This window comes from Xyrauchen texanus, chromosome 13, assembly GCF_025860055.1.
Source record: "Xyrauchen texanus isolate HMW12.3.18 chromosome 13, RBS_HiC_50CHRs, whole genome shotgun sequence".
In the NCBI taxonomy this organism is placed as follows: Eukaryota; Metazoa; Chordata; class Actinopteri; order Cypriniformes; family Catostomidae; genus Xyrauchen; species Xyrauchen texanus.
This window is the reverse complement of record NC_068288.1, coordinates 17,363,923-17,377,809: the sequence shown is the minus strand read 5'-3', so window position 1 is coordinate 17,377,809 and position 13,887 is coordinate 17,363,923.

The following is a 13,887-nucleotide window of genomic DNA, read 5'->3' as shown; positions in this document are numbered from 1 at the left end:
CATGGCGAGCAACACACTGAGGAAGGGACCCACACAACTCAGGGGATGGCTGTGACACAAACAGAATGTAACTTATGTGTGCACAGATCTGCAGAAGTTAACCGCCTGTTGGAAGAAAACGTACAGCTGCGACGTGAACTTGATGAGCACAGGATGTCTGATAGTTTTTTTTGGAGACAATGATGATAAAGTTAAGTACTACACAGGAATGCCAAACCTGGGAACCTTTATGGCCTTACTAAATTTTTTGGTGCCTCTCATGTCAGACCAAAAGAAGAAAGTTCTTAGTCCATTTCAAATGCTTCTCATAACCTTTATGCGCCTCAGACTGGATCTGCCTGCACAACATCTAGCCCATCTCTTTCGTGTTTCCCCAAAGACAGTATACAGAACATTTCATGAAATTGTGTCATTTATGTATGCAAACCTGAGCCGTTCCATCATATGGCCAGAAAGAGACACTTTACAAAAAATTATGCCTCACCAATTTGTGGAGTCCTTTGGACGCAGAGTAGCAGTGATCATTGACTGTTTTAAGATTTTCACAGAGAAACCATCAAATCTGAAAGCACATGCTCAAATGTTTTCCAGCTACAAGCACAATCACACTATGAAATATTTGATAGGTATTACACCAAAGGGATCTGTTTGTTTCATATCAAAAGGGTGGGGTGGCCGTACAAGTGATAAACACATTACAGAAAATAGTGGTTTTCTTGAAAAATGTTTTGCCAGGGTACATTGTATTGGCTGATAGAGGTTTTGATATAAAGGAAAGTGTTGGCATGTTGTGTGCAGAGGTCAAACTCCCAGCCTTTACAAGGGGTTACTGTCAGCTAGCTGCAAGAGATGTGGAGGAGACAAGAAAAGTAGCTCACCTAAGAATCCATGTTGAAAGAGTGATTGGAAATATTTGTCAAAAATATAACCTTTTAACAGGAACCATACCCATCAACATGATCCTAAACTCTCACTTGTTTGGGGTCCTCTGCCAGGAGATGGGGTCATGGCACGAACAGCTGCTTCTGCACACTGAAGTTCGCTGGCTGTCCAGGGGGCGGGTGTTACAGCGGTTGTATGAGCTGCGAGAGGAGGTGAAGTGGTTTTTGACAGAAATCAAATCAGATCTGGCGAAGCATCTGGATGACACTATGTGGCTTGCGTCTCTGTCCTATTTGGTCGATATATTTGACCGCTTGAATGGCCTCAACCTGTCTTTGCAAGGGCGCGAAACTCATATTTTGCTCCTTGCAGACAAAGTGCACGCCTTCACACAAAAACTAGACCTCTGGCATGGCCGCATCAGTCGATGGAACTGCGACATGTTCCCCAGCCTTGCAGACTTTATCACTGATGCAGGCACATCACACAATTTCTCCTCCCTATTTCAATCAGTGTCTGAGCACCTGTCAGCAATGAGAAAACAATTTGCGACGTACTTTAAAGAGGATTATCGCTCTTTTGCGTGGGTTCGAGATCCGTTTGTGTGCACAGCAAACGAGCTATCAATTGATATGCAGGAACAGCTTATTGAGCTGAAGAGTGACAGTAGACTGAAGGAACACTTTAGCTCCTGCCCTCTTTCGTCATTCTGGGCAGCATTGATGCAGGAATACCCTGAACTCTGTGACGTCGCCTTGAAGATTCTCCTTCCTTTCGCATCGAAAGGGGGCCCAGTTGGGGCCCCAACTGCAATGAACCAGCATTGGGGGGCCCAGCTTGCAAAAGGTTGAGAACCCCTGACATAGATAGATTAAAATAAATCAGGACAGGGAGGTAGCTAACACAGACGGTGGGAAAATAGCGCAGTAAAAGAACAGTTACAGCACTTAAAATGCAAAAGTATACAATTTCTAAACTACTTAAAAAAGTACAATTCTTGGGAAAAAAGTAGTTAATTACAGTAATGTGTATTTGTAATTTGTTACTTTACACCTCTGTATATCGGTGGCTTTTATATTTTTGGCCGATAACTGGAAAAATCAAAATGTGATTATTGTGCTGATATTTTCACTGATCATTTGTTACGTTTTATCTGCTTGTAATTAATAATCGCTGACTGCCTGTGGCTTCTTTCCTTCAGGCAGGGACTCAGGCAGTTTCAACAGTGCGTGTGCACATACACACCATGTCTGTGTGATTGAGAGCCAAGCTCATGTCACACTGTGAGGATTATTTCAACATCTCTGCACCTTCTTACATTTGATTAGGATCTGGTTTAATTTGGGATCATCTGCTGTAAGTAATGACATGGCATTTCCCATATCCTGTTTATGTTTCATGTGGCAATAAACAAAAACATGTATGTATGTTACTTGGGGGCAATCATTGCCGTGTATTACTTCATGAAACATAAACAAAGAAAGTGAGAAAAAGCTAATCTTTACTTAAAGGACAACATTGCGAATAAAACAAGCCCAAAGTCAACATAACAGGGTACATATCACAATTATTCTCACAGAGTGACTCGAGATGACTAAAAACACTAGTTTGCGAGTGAAACGTATGTGCTTGTATTTTATGAGTTGAATTTCTTTTTTCAGTTTGATCCGTATGATGTAACCTATTCCCATTAAGATTGTTGAGTTCAAGTCAAGTCATTTATATTTGTATAGTGCTTTTCACAACACACATTGTTTCAAAGAAAAAAAAGCTTTACAGAAAATCATGCATTAACAGACATTATACTGTAATATATAGATAATCTTAGAGTCATCATTGTGTAGTTTGATTAAATATGTAATAAATTACTAATTATTAATTAATATGTATTTAGATCCCCAATGAGCAAGCTGAAGGCGACTGGGCCAAGGAACACAAAACTCCATAAGATGTTGGTTAATGGGGAAAAATAGCCATTGGAGAAACCAGGCTCACTGTGGGGGCCAGTTCCCCTCTGGATAAACAGCATGATTTTAATGCCAATGTTAGTTATTTAAGAGCAGAGCAAGTCATGGTTTAAAATGAGTAAACCAAGAAAGTGTTAAGTATAAATATTTTATATGTACTGTAAGATTAATGACTAATGCCTGTGAAGTACATCCTGTACTGTAGACGTTCACATAGATGCATTGTCCTTTGTTAGTTGGCTAATGAAGACTTTTTTTAAGAGTGTAGTTCATCATTACACCAAGGTGAAGCAGGCAGAGATCAGTGAGGTGCATCGCAGTTCAACCAGCAGGTAATTTCGGTGATGTCTATCCTAAGTCCAAGGTTCAGGCAGTGGCATAAGAAGTATCGTATGTTTTGTGGTTGGAGTTGGCATCAGTTCATACTCTGAAGTCCATCATAATAGACTGAAGTGATGTCTGGCTGGCACCGGCTGCCTTTAATCATCACACCTCAGAGACATGTAGCAGTGGAGTCCTACACCAAGCTGGAATGGAGCTGGATCTGGCCAGCTCTGGTAACCTTGAGAAAGGGAAACAAATAGAATAAGATTTGCATAGATGCCATAAAAGGTTTTTGCAGAGTTATAGAAGATGATAAATGTTTCTGGTTCAGACCTAAATAAAGCAGCATAAATGTGAGTTGATGGATAAATTAGGTGTATGCTTGGCAAATATTAGACTTGATTGAAAATTTAGTTGAGGTCATGAACGCATTAATTATTATTTTGGCATCAGCAACAAAGAGCATTATTGTAAAAGCAGATGCCCTAAAACTGATCCCTGTGGTACTCCATACTCAACTTTTGTTTGATTTGCCAATTCCTCGTTTACACAAACAAAGTGGTAGTGGTCTGCTAAATAGGGCTTAAACCATGCTAATGCAAGTCCACAAATGCAAACATAATTCTCAAGCCTATTCAAGATAATGTCGTGATCTATGCTGTTGAAGGCAGCACTAAGATCTAAAAGCACTAGAAGAGAAATGCATGATCAGATAATAAGAGCAAATCACTTATAACTCTGATAAGTGCAGTCTCTGTTCTGTGATGGGGCCTAAATCCTGACTGAAATTGTACACACACTATTTTTCTGAAAAAATGAACATAGTTGGGAGGACACTACATTTTCTAGTCTTTTCTAAATAAACGGTGTAGTGTTGAAGAACGCCAGAAAGTTCAACAAGGGCTGTTTAATTCAACAGGGAGCATTTAAATTACTACAACAGTTCTTATTAGCAAACACCCGGTAGCAAGCTTGGTACATTCAGTAGTCATCATCTCTTAGTCTCTTACTCTATCAACTAATATCTACTTTACGACAGTGCCGCCTAGTGCTAGAATGTAGCATACATATAGAGATAGAACACAACATCTCCCTTCTCTGTAAAAGATTACACTCTCATAATAAGTGTTAGCGGTAAAGAGCAGATCAAAATAATGCAAGACTGTAGTTGTCTTATACTGTAGAACTAAACAAAATTATACCCATATTTCCTAGGTAGCATTAACACAGAATATTGTGAATAAAGTAATTTTACATAAGGCACATTAAACATGTAACAGTGCACCTAAGTGTAAACATAAGAATTACCCTTCACTTAACATTTTAAAGGTGTCTAGGGCATAATCAGTAATACTTTAACTATAATAATCAACCATCTCAGCTTTTAGCATCAGTGTAACGCTTCATTATATGCTGCTGTCTCTGGGCTGCATCATGAGTAAAAGCAGCCAGTGGAGATGTCGCAGACTGCAGGGGAAGAACATTCAGTTTGGTTCACATTTTCCTTATGTAAAGGAGTTCATGAGGTGAGGTGGAAGCTGCATGTGGTGTTGCATGGTACGCCTGAAGCCAGTTCAATACAGTCTCTTTCCATGGCAGTGACTGATGAATTGCAGTTTGAATGCAACTTCTGAGGATGTGATGGAATCTCTCAACAGCTCCAATAGCAGCTGGATAGTAGACTGTTGTTTTGCTGTGAGATATTGCTCGGTCCTGAAGAAATGCTGCAAAAGCTGCAGAAGTGAACTGTGCACCATTGTCTGTGACAATGTTCTCTGGGTTACCATCCACTGGGAGGGAGCTCAGGGTAGCAGAAATTTGTGCCACCATTTCAGGTTCCGCATCAAAGTCAGCAGTCGCATACAAGGGTAGGTGTGAAAGGCAATCAGCTGTGTAGTTCTGAGAACCTGGTCGATAGATGACATCATAGTCAAAACAGAGTAAGCTTGCAGACCAGCGGGCAACACACATTCCAGCTCTACCGATTCCTTTTGTGCTGAGTAGTGTTGTCAAAGCCTGGTGATCTGTGCTTTGAGTAAAACAACGTCCCCACAAGTATGTTCTCCATTTTTCTGCGGCCCACACACAGGCAAGTGCTTCTTTTTCAACTGTAGAATATTTTCGCTCTGTTGCAGTTAGTGTGCGAGAAGCAAAAACTACAGGCTTCTCTGTGCCGTCAGACTGTACTTGTGCAAAGACAGCGCCAAGTCCATAATCACTTGCGTCTGTGGATATTACAGGGCGTAAAGAAGGGTTGAACAGAACCTCCAGAAAGTGCAGAACTGTCCACAAGAAGTTGTTTAACTTCTTCAAAACTGTTTTGAGCTGCAGGAGTCCATGTAAAGGTATCTTTGTAGCTGGCACATGCACGCATAGGGGCCACAACTGTTGCAAAGTTAGGCAGAAACTTTGAGTACCATGATACTAGGCCCAAGAATGAACACAGGGCAGCAATATCAGATGGAGGCGGGGCTTTCAAGACAGCATCAATGTGTTCTTGATCAGGACAAATGCCATCTGCAGTGATGACATGGCCTAGGAAGCATAGAAAGGGCTTCCTGAAGTAACATTTGTTGTCATTAAGCAGTAGTCCAGCCTCTTTCAGTTTTTGGAGGACAGTATTGAGGTTCTGGTCATGTTCAGCAGAGGTGGTGCCATAGACAATGAGGTCATCCAAATAATTCTGGACACCTGGGAGGCCTTTGAGGATGTCAGCCATCATTTTCTGGAAGAATGAAGGGGCAGATGCAAGGCCATAGGGAACCCTACAATATCTGAAAAGACCCTCATGTGTGATGAATGCTGTGAGGTCTCGGCTCTCTTTATGGAGAGGCAGCTGGTAATATGCATTAGCCAGATCAATTGTAGAGAACACTTTCGCACCTTGTAGGTTTGCAAACAGTTTATTCACATGAGGCAGGGGGTAACAGTCTGTAACTACGGCTTTGTTAGGTTCACAGAGGTCTGTTCTTATTCCACCAGTTTTGCATCCTGTGACTACTATAGGTGAAACCCAGGGTGATGCATCAATCTTTTCAATGATGCCAGCTTTCAGCAAGCGGTCCAGTTCTGCTGAGACAGAAGTCCTTACTGCAAAAGGCAGGCGTCGTAGTTTCTTACATACAGGTTTGACAGTATGGTCGATTTTCACCTTATGCACAAAGTTGCATGCACAGCCGGTCTTTCTTGAGAGCCTTGTGTACCTCTGAACTTGAGAAAATGCGAATGAGAAATTGGCAGACAGAATTTGCATGTCCCGTCCCCGGACATACGGGTATAAAGGGAAGCGGGCTTGCATCTGTCAGTCAGATTTTTTCTTCAGAGCCAAGTGGTTGTGCAGCAGCAAGCTAAAATTCACTACTGTTCCACTCACCTCTGTTGGCAAAGCACTGCTTTTGGATCTACGGCGCATTACCAGCAGCTTTCTCCTTCTCTGCACGCTGTGCATTCCACGCCCCTGGGCGCTTCGACAGCGCTTCTGTCTGAAAGAGTGTTCTCTCCTAAAAGAGTATTTTCCCTCTAAAAGAGTTTGTTTTCAGAATCAGTCAGTCAAGGTTGAAAGTTTTATAACAGCTGAACTTTATTTGTGATTAATCAGAGTCACTTTAAATGATGGCAGGTGTGTAATGATTTCTATTTAACATGAGTTTGAATGTGATAGGTTAATTCTGAACACAGCCACATCCCCAGTTATAAGAGGATGTGTACACTTATGCAACCAGGTTATTGTAAGGTTTTTAATTTTCATTTTTTCCCCCACGAAGATTTCAGTTTGTTTTTCAATTGAATTGTTCACATTATAGGTCACATTAAAAGTGGAAAAATTTCTGACATGATTTATTTTTGTCTCATTCTTTTACATCACAAAAACCTGGCATTTAAACAGAGGTGTGTAGACTTTTTATATCCACTGTACATTCGACACAACGTAGAGTGAGTGACAGAAGGAGAACGTCATGGTTACTGTTGTAACCTCCATTCCCTGATGGAGGGAATAAGACGTTGCGTCCCCCTTGCCACGACACTAGACTAACACTGTAAACAGCTGTACCTTATTCTCGGCTCCTCTGTGCAAAAACCTGACTGACAAACGCATGCTCGCTTCCCTTTATACCCATATATATATATATATATATTTTATCTAAAAGAAATATAACAATGCCATGTGGTCCATGATGCTCCTGATGGCAATGCTACCTTGACCCAGTTTGCTTCTGAAAACAATGCCTCCTTGGTCCATGATGCTTCTGATGGCAACGCTACCTTGAACCAGTATACTTCTGAAAACAATCTTCAGTTTGTTTTGAATAAAAAACATATATATAATATAATATATTTTTTTAAATATAAAAAAAAAAAGATTTTGTGCCTTTTAGGTATGTCTGGTGGCGGGATATGCCAATTCTGTCTGCCAATTTCTCATTGGCCTTTTCTCAAGTTCAGAGGTACGCGAGGCTTGTGTCACTACATTCAACACAACGTAGAGTGAGTGACAGAAGGGGAATGGAGGTTACAACAGTAACCATGAAGTTTTCCTACTAAGTCTTCTGGTTCTATCCATCCACATCCTTCCCTCAAATCATGTATTGAAGATATTCCAGCAGTTATCAGGCTCAAACTAATGGTATCAGAGCACAGAATACTAACGTAGAAAAGTGGACTGGAAAATGAATATTCCTCAATCAGCCCCAGTCCAGGTTTTTTCAACTCTCTTAAGACTGATAACACATGCCACAAATCCAGAACATTAAGATAAAACAAGGTAAGTCCACCAATAGGTATTTTCTGAAAGGACATGATAAATAACTGTTTGTCCGAGCGCATACATCCAGCTTTGAGTAAAATAGCACACTTAACGTCCATCCACCCATGATGTTGGTGGTATAGAAGACGTTGTATAGCCCACACATAAAAAGCAGCAAGCCTTGAACGAATGTCTATCAGTCCTTGTCCACCCTCATTTACTGCTGCTCTCAGCCAATGCTGACTTGACCACATAAATTCAACAAGTGTCTTTTTTATTTCTTAAATCAAAATTATTGGTGGGTCCAAAACAATAAACTTGTGCTAAATTGTAGAGGTAATAAGGTTGTTAGTTATAAGTACTCTCCCCCTATATGATAAATGGGGTAGTAACCATTTCCAACTAGACAACCTGGCACAACATTTCTCAATCATGCCCTGCCAATTTTTCTTTTTATAGTCCTCTTGCCCAAGACATACTCCCAAATATTTCAAACCAACTGTGCCACACTGAATAATTTTGGTAAATTTAGGCAAATACACATTAATATTTCTCTTATTGGGATTATATCACACAGTTTTAATTATTTATTTATTTATTTTATTATTAAGTCAAGCTGATGAAGCTCTTTTATAAATTTCTAGTGCCTTTTTCAAGTTCTTTACATAATTTGGTTGTTGAACTAAAATAGTAACATCGTTAGCAAAAAATAATGATCTCTTTTCTTAAGCTCCCATGGTTATACCTGTTATACCATGGTTATACCACAGTAAAGGTTCAATTGCTAAGCTGTACAGTTAGCCAAACATTGGACAGCCCTACCTAATTCCCTTTTCCATGTTAACTGGTACACTTAGACCACCTCCTACTTTTATCATACTTCATGCTTCATTGTACAACATTTTTATCCATGATAAAAAGTTATCCCCAAAACACTTAAGAACATAAAACATGTACTAGTGATCTACACGGTCAAAAGCTTTTTCTTGATCCAGGGAAATAAGACCAACATTAACATTATACACTTTTGAAAATTCTAAAAGATCTCTTATTAAAAAACATATTATCATAGATAGATCTTTTAGGTATATGTTGTGTGTTGCAATCTTAATCAGTATATATGTGTGTGACTAATCTTAAACAAAGTATGTCTGTTAACAAATGATGAATGATGTGTGTAACTATCTAGAAAATATATGTAAAACCAAAAATGCTTAAAAGGAAACTACAGCTGCATTTCTGACACAGGAGATGAGGGGAACCTAGAGACAGTTTATACATTGGAAATTCTTTCGGCAGGGGAACCTTGAAACAGTACCTACATTGTAAATTCTTTAGGCAAAAAACTGATAAGAATGAACCAATGGGAGGTAAAACCAGTAATCCCACTGCAGCAAAAACAAACCAACGGAATGAGTGGAACTTATCTCTTAGAATATTGGAGATGACCCGGTGGCAAAAATAAGCCAATCAAAAGAGTAAAAACCTGAGAACAAAGGAACACACCCTGGGTCAGAAATGTAGAAAAGAAGGGAACACAGGAGAAACGGGATCTTTTTGAGCGGAGCTTACGGGTGAAGCTGACTAGATCTTAAAAATTGACTAGAAAATTTTTACTTTGAAAACTTGACATCGTCTCCTCAAAAAAGAACACGACATATACAATAGGACTGGTCTTCATGAATCAAAATACCACCCAATACCTTTTTAAGTCGATTTTCAATGCATTTAGACAATATTATCTTGTAATTAGAGTTGAGAACAGCAATAGGCCTCTAGTTATTTAACAAACACAAGTTAGTTTGAAGAAGATAAAGAACTGCACTTTGACATCTTTTAGGAAGTATGTCTCGGGTTACTTGAATGTAACCCTTGTTCCCTGATAAAAGCAGAATGAGATAACCAAAGACATTCCCTATCAAAAAGCTACACTTTGAAACTTTTCCAAATTGGGGAAAAAACTTCTCAAGTTCAACACACTTGCCTTTAAGTTTGTCCAGAAAAGTGTTTATTTGATCAACTGAGTAGAAATCACCCGATTTATCAATATCTACATCAAAGCACGAGTCGTCATCTCTAATACTCTCATCATCAGATACTTTTTCCATTTCATCCGTCAATCCCTTAGCACAATCTTGCTCATCTACTTCCTTATGATCCAAAACACCAGTATCCCCACAAACACTAGACATGTAAACTTTATCGAATATTCAGTACCACTTACACCTACCTTAACACTATTATCTGCTTCATTTTCCCTCTGTTCCTCTTTCTGTCACTAGAACTTTCGCATAATTCGGCGACCTCTCATCCGCACTCGTTCCACTAACCATAGCCGCGTGAACCACAGCAGTCACCAGAACAGACAGTGGTGTGATCGGCACAAGTTTCTTTAACCCAGATGCCGCTTTCAATTACTTTGTTAACAAGTTGTTTGTTTTTAAGAAAAATGACAACTGCTTTATTCATAAGAGATGCAGAGACTATATTTTCATGGCCTACCTGTTCTCCTGCTGCTAACAGATCAATCGTCTTCAATAGCAGCACCCGCTTCTGGAACACACCTGAATCCATTCTGAAGCGAAAGAGGCAACATTTCCACACCTTCACACACCTCACAACTACATGGTCCTTAAACTATAGAGACCCCAAAAATTAAGGAAACAGAAAAATAAATAAATAAGTAATAAAACAATAAAATAAGACGAAAGGGGGAAAAAGAGGGAGGGGGGGGCAGTTTGGTAACTTTACGCTCTCCCGCACACGCCTCACTCACACACACACAGACACACACACGCACACACACACACACACCCAGCATGCAGTGTACCCGAGAGAGAGATTCTGTATAATAATTATACTTTATATAATAAAGTGTGTTTATATATCTCCTTATATACAATACTTAATAACAGTTAATAATGAATTCAACTTCTAATTCAATATAAATTCCATCAAAATGTCAACAATACCAATGAAACAACAATACAATTGTCATCATCGTTCACAGAAATAAAATTGGCATTTATGCTCCACTTCCTTTAAAAGATTAACATATTTTAATTTTATAAAATTCATACTCTATTTTAACTCTAGATTCCACCAAGGCTTTAAACAATTCTTCTATATTGATTCATCTTCCTTCATTTTCAGTTGTATATGCTTTCCAAATAGTTAACTTTGCCTGGCAAATAAAAAAAAATGGAGAAGTTACAGCACACACTTTGAGACTCAAAATATTTAAACCCAAAATGAATAGTTTTTTTTTAACATTCCAACCAAAGGATTCAAAGATATTCTCCAAAAGATCCAAAAGAGGTATAATTCTGTAACAATCAGAAAATATATGAAAAACAATATCTGGTACATTACAAAAATTACAAACTGAAGATATGCTAAAGGTTACACTTAAACAAAAAAGTTTTTGTTGCTAATGCACAATGCAGGATATGCAATTGTAAATCTCCTGATCGTTTTGGCAATGCACTTTTATAAAACAAGTGCCATGAAGATGATGCTATATACAAACGTTGTAAAAAGGACACATGTTTGAGTACTCGTAAAGAAAAGAGTTGTCTTATATCCCCATTATCCTGCCAATTGTGTGGTGTAATATATACTTCAGGGAAAAAAAAAACGATTTGAACCACTAGCAAAAACATCTTCAAGAAAAATATATAATGATATAGAAAATTATGGTTTTAACTTTCTTAAAACATTCTTGACTATCCTTTCTGACCTACTCCACATTTGTTTAGTGATTTCTTGTACAGAAAACCATTTTTTTTCTGTGTCAATTAAATCTCCCACTTTTAAAACACCAGATTAAATGAAAGTATTGATTTCAATACTTAGCTAATTAGATTGATGACATAACCATGAATTATAAAAAGTGTTTCTTAAAGACTTAATAAAGGTCTTAATAAAGGTTCTATGGATATTACATATAAAAGTCCTGAGAGGCTACATCCTTGTCTAACACCTCTACACACAGGAAAAGGTCTTGTTAAAGTTCCATATATCTTCAACATGCTGTAAACATCTGTATAAATTATCTGAATCCATGAGATTAACTGTTCTCCAAATCCAAATGATGACAAGGCATTAAAAATATATCCATGGCTGACTCTGTTGAATGCCTTTTCCTGGACAAGTGACAAAATTCCTTCATCAAGTCTGTATATCTCAGAAAAATGTAATAAATCATGCTCAAGGAAAAGGTTATCAAAATAAAATTTTGGAATGCAATAAGACTGATCTTCATGAATTATGGAAGCCATAACCTTCTTCAAGCTATTTGTTAATACTTTTGAAAGTATCTGTCCCTAAAAGGGTGATGGGATGTCAGTTCTTCAAAAATCCTAAATCCCCTTTCTTTGGCAATAACGTTATTACAGCTCTTCTGCAACTGATAGGAAGAATTGTTTATTTTTCACATTCAAGAAACACAACATGTAAATCTGATCCAATCAATGACCACAGAGCCTTCAGAGGTCAGTCCATCCAATCCTGGAGATCATTCAAACTATTATTGAAATGCCAATAAGATTTATTACATGTGGTCAATGTTGTGACTATGACAGAGACGTAATAATGATCATAAATTGGTGTAGGATTAATTGTACTCTAAAAATTTCCTCTTCTACATTTCTAGACATATATCCTATGTAGTCTAGCCCCCGATATTATATTGGAATTAATTTTCAGCCATGTATACTGCCTACTTTTAGGGAAGAATTATCTCCACACATCTACAAGAGAGTGAAATATTATTAATTTCTTATGAGCTTCTGCTGAATTGGGGTGGGGTTCTGTATAGTCAAGGGTACAATTAAAATCTCCAGCCACAATAATTAGGTTATCACGAGAAATATTAATCAAAACTTCCTGTAATTAAAAAAAAGAATAATAATAACTTGTTCATAACCAACATTGGGAGCATATATATTAATAAAAGAAAAAGACAGATATTGCAGAATAATGTCTACCCGCTGCATTCTTCCAGGAAAAATTCTATCATATTGGAAGCATTCCACTTAACACTTTCTGTTATGAGAACAGCTACTCCAGCACTTACACTGGAACCATGGCTAAGAAAAACCTGTCCTTTTCATTCACTTAGCCATTCTGCCTGGTTCTGTGTGTGTTTCTTGCAAGAATATCACACTAGACATTTAGAAGCCAAAAATTTGAAAAGTGCACTTCTCTTTTCTTTATTACGACATCCATTTACATTTAAAGATCCAATATGTAAGGATGTCATAATATCTTACAATAATGCTGCGACCAAACAATATCCCGCACAAATCTGTCCTGTACCAAATCTCTAATATTTGCTCTTTTTCATATCTTGATGAATCATCTTTTTTACTTTGGTAATTATTTTTTGAGACAATATCGTTTTTGTCTAATAAACGTCACGGTTACTGTTGTAACCCTGAGGGAGGGAACGAGATGTGTCGAATAAAGTGACACAAGGGGTCTTCCTTGGGAGCCTCGCATACCTCTGAACTTGAGAAAAGGCCAATGAGAAATTGGCGGACAGAATTTGCATGTCCGCCCCGGACATACAGGTATAAGGGGAAGCGGGTGTGCATCTGTCAGTCAGGTTTTTGCACCGAGGAGCCAAGAATAAGGTAAGGCCATTTACAGTGGTATGTCTAGTGTCATGGCAGAAGGGACACAACATCTCCTTCCATCCCTCAGGGAACAGAGGTTACAACAGTAACCGTGACGTTCCCCTTCTGTCACTCACTCGACGTTGTCGAATGAAGTGACACAAGGGGTTCCATTCAAAAGTACTATGCACTAGACCGTGTTACGTGAACTGCTGACACAGGTGCAAGCAGGCAGCTGCATGCTAGAAGCAACAATAATAAGAATAAGAATAACAGAATAAGGTGTCATATTTACATTTACATTTATGCATTTGGCAGATGCTTTTATCCAAAGCAACTTACAGTGCACTTA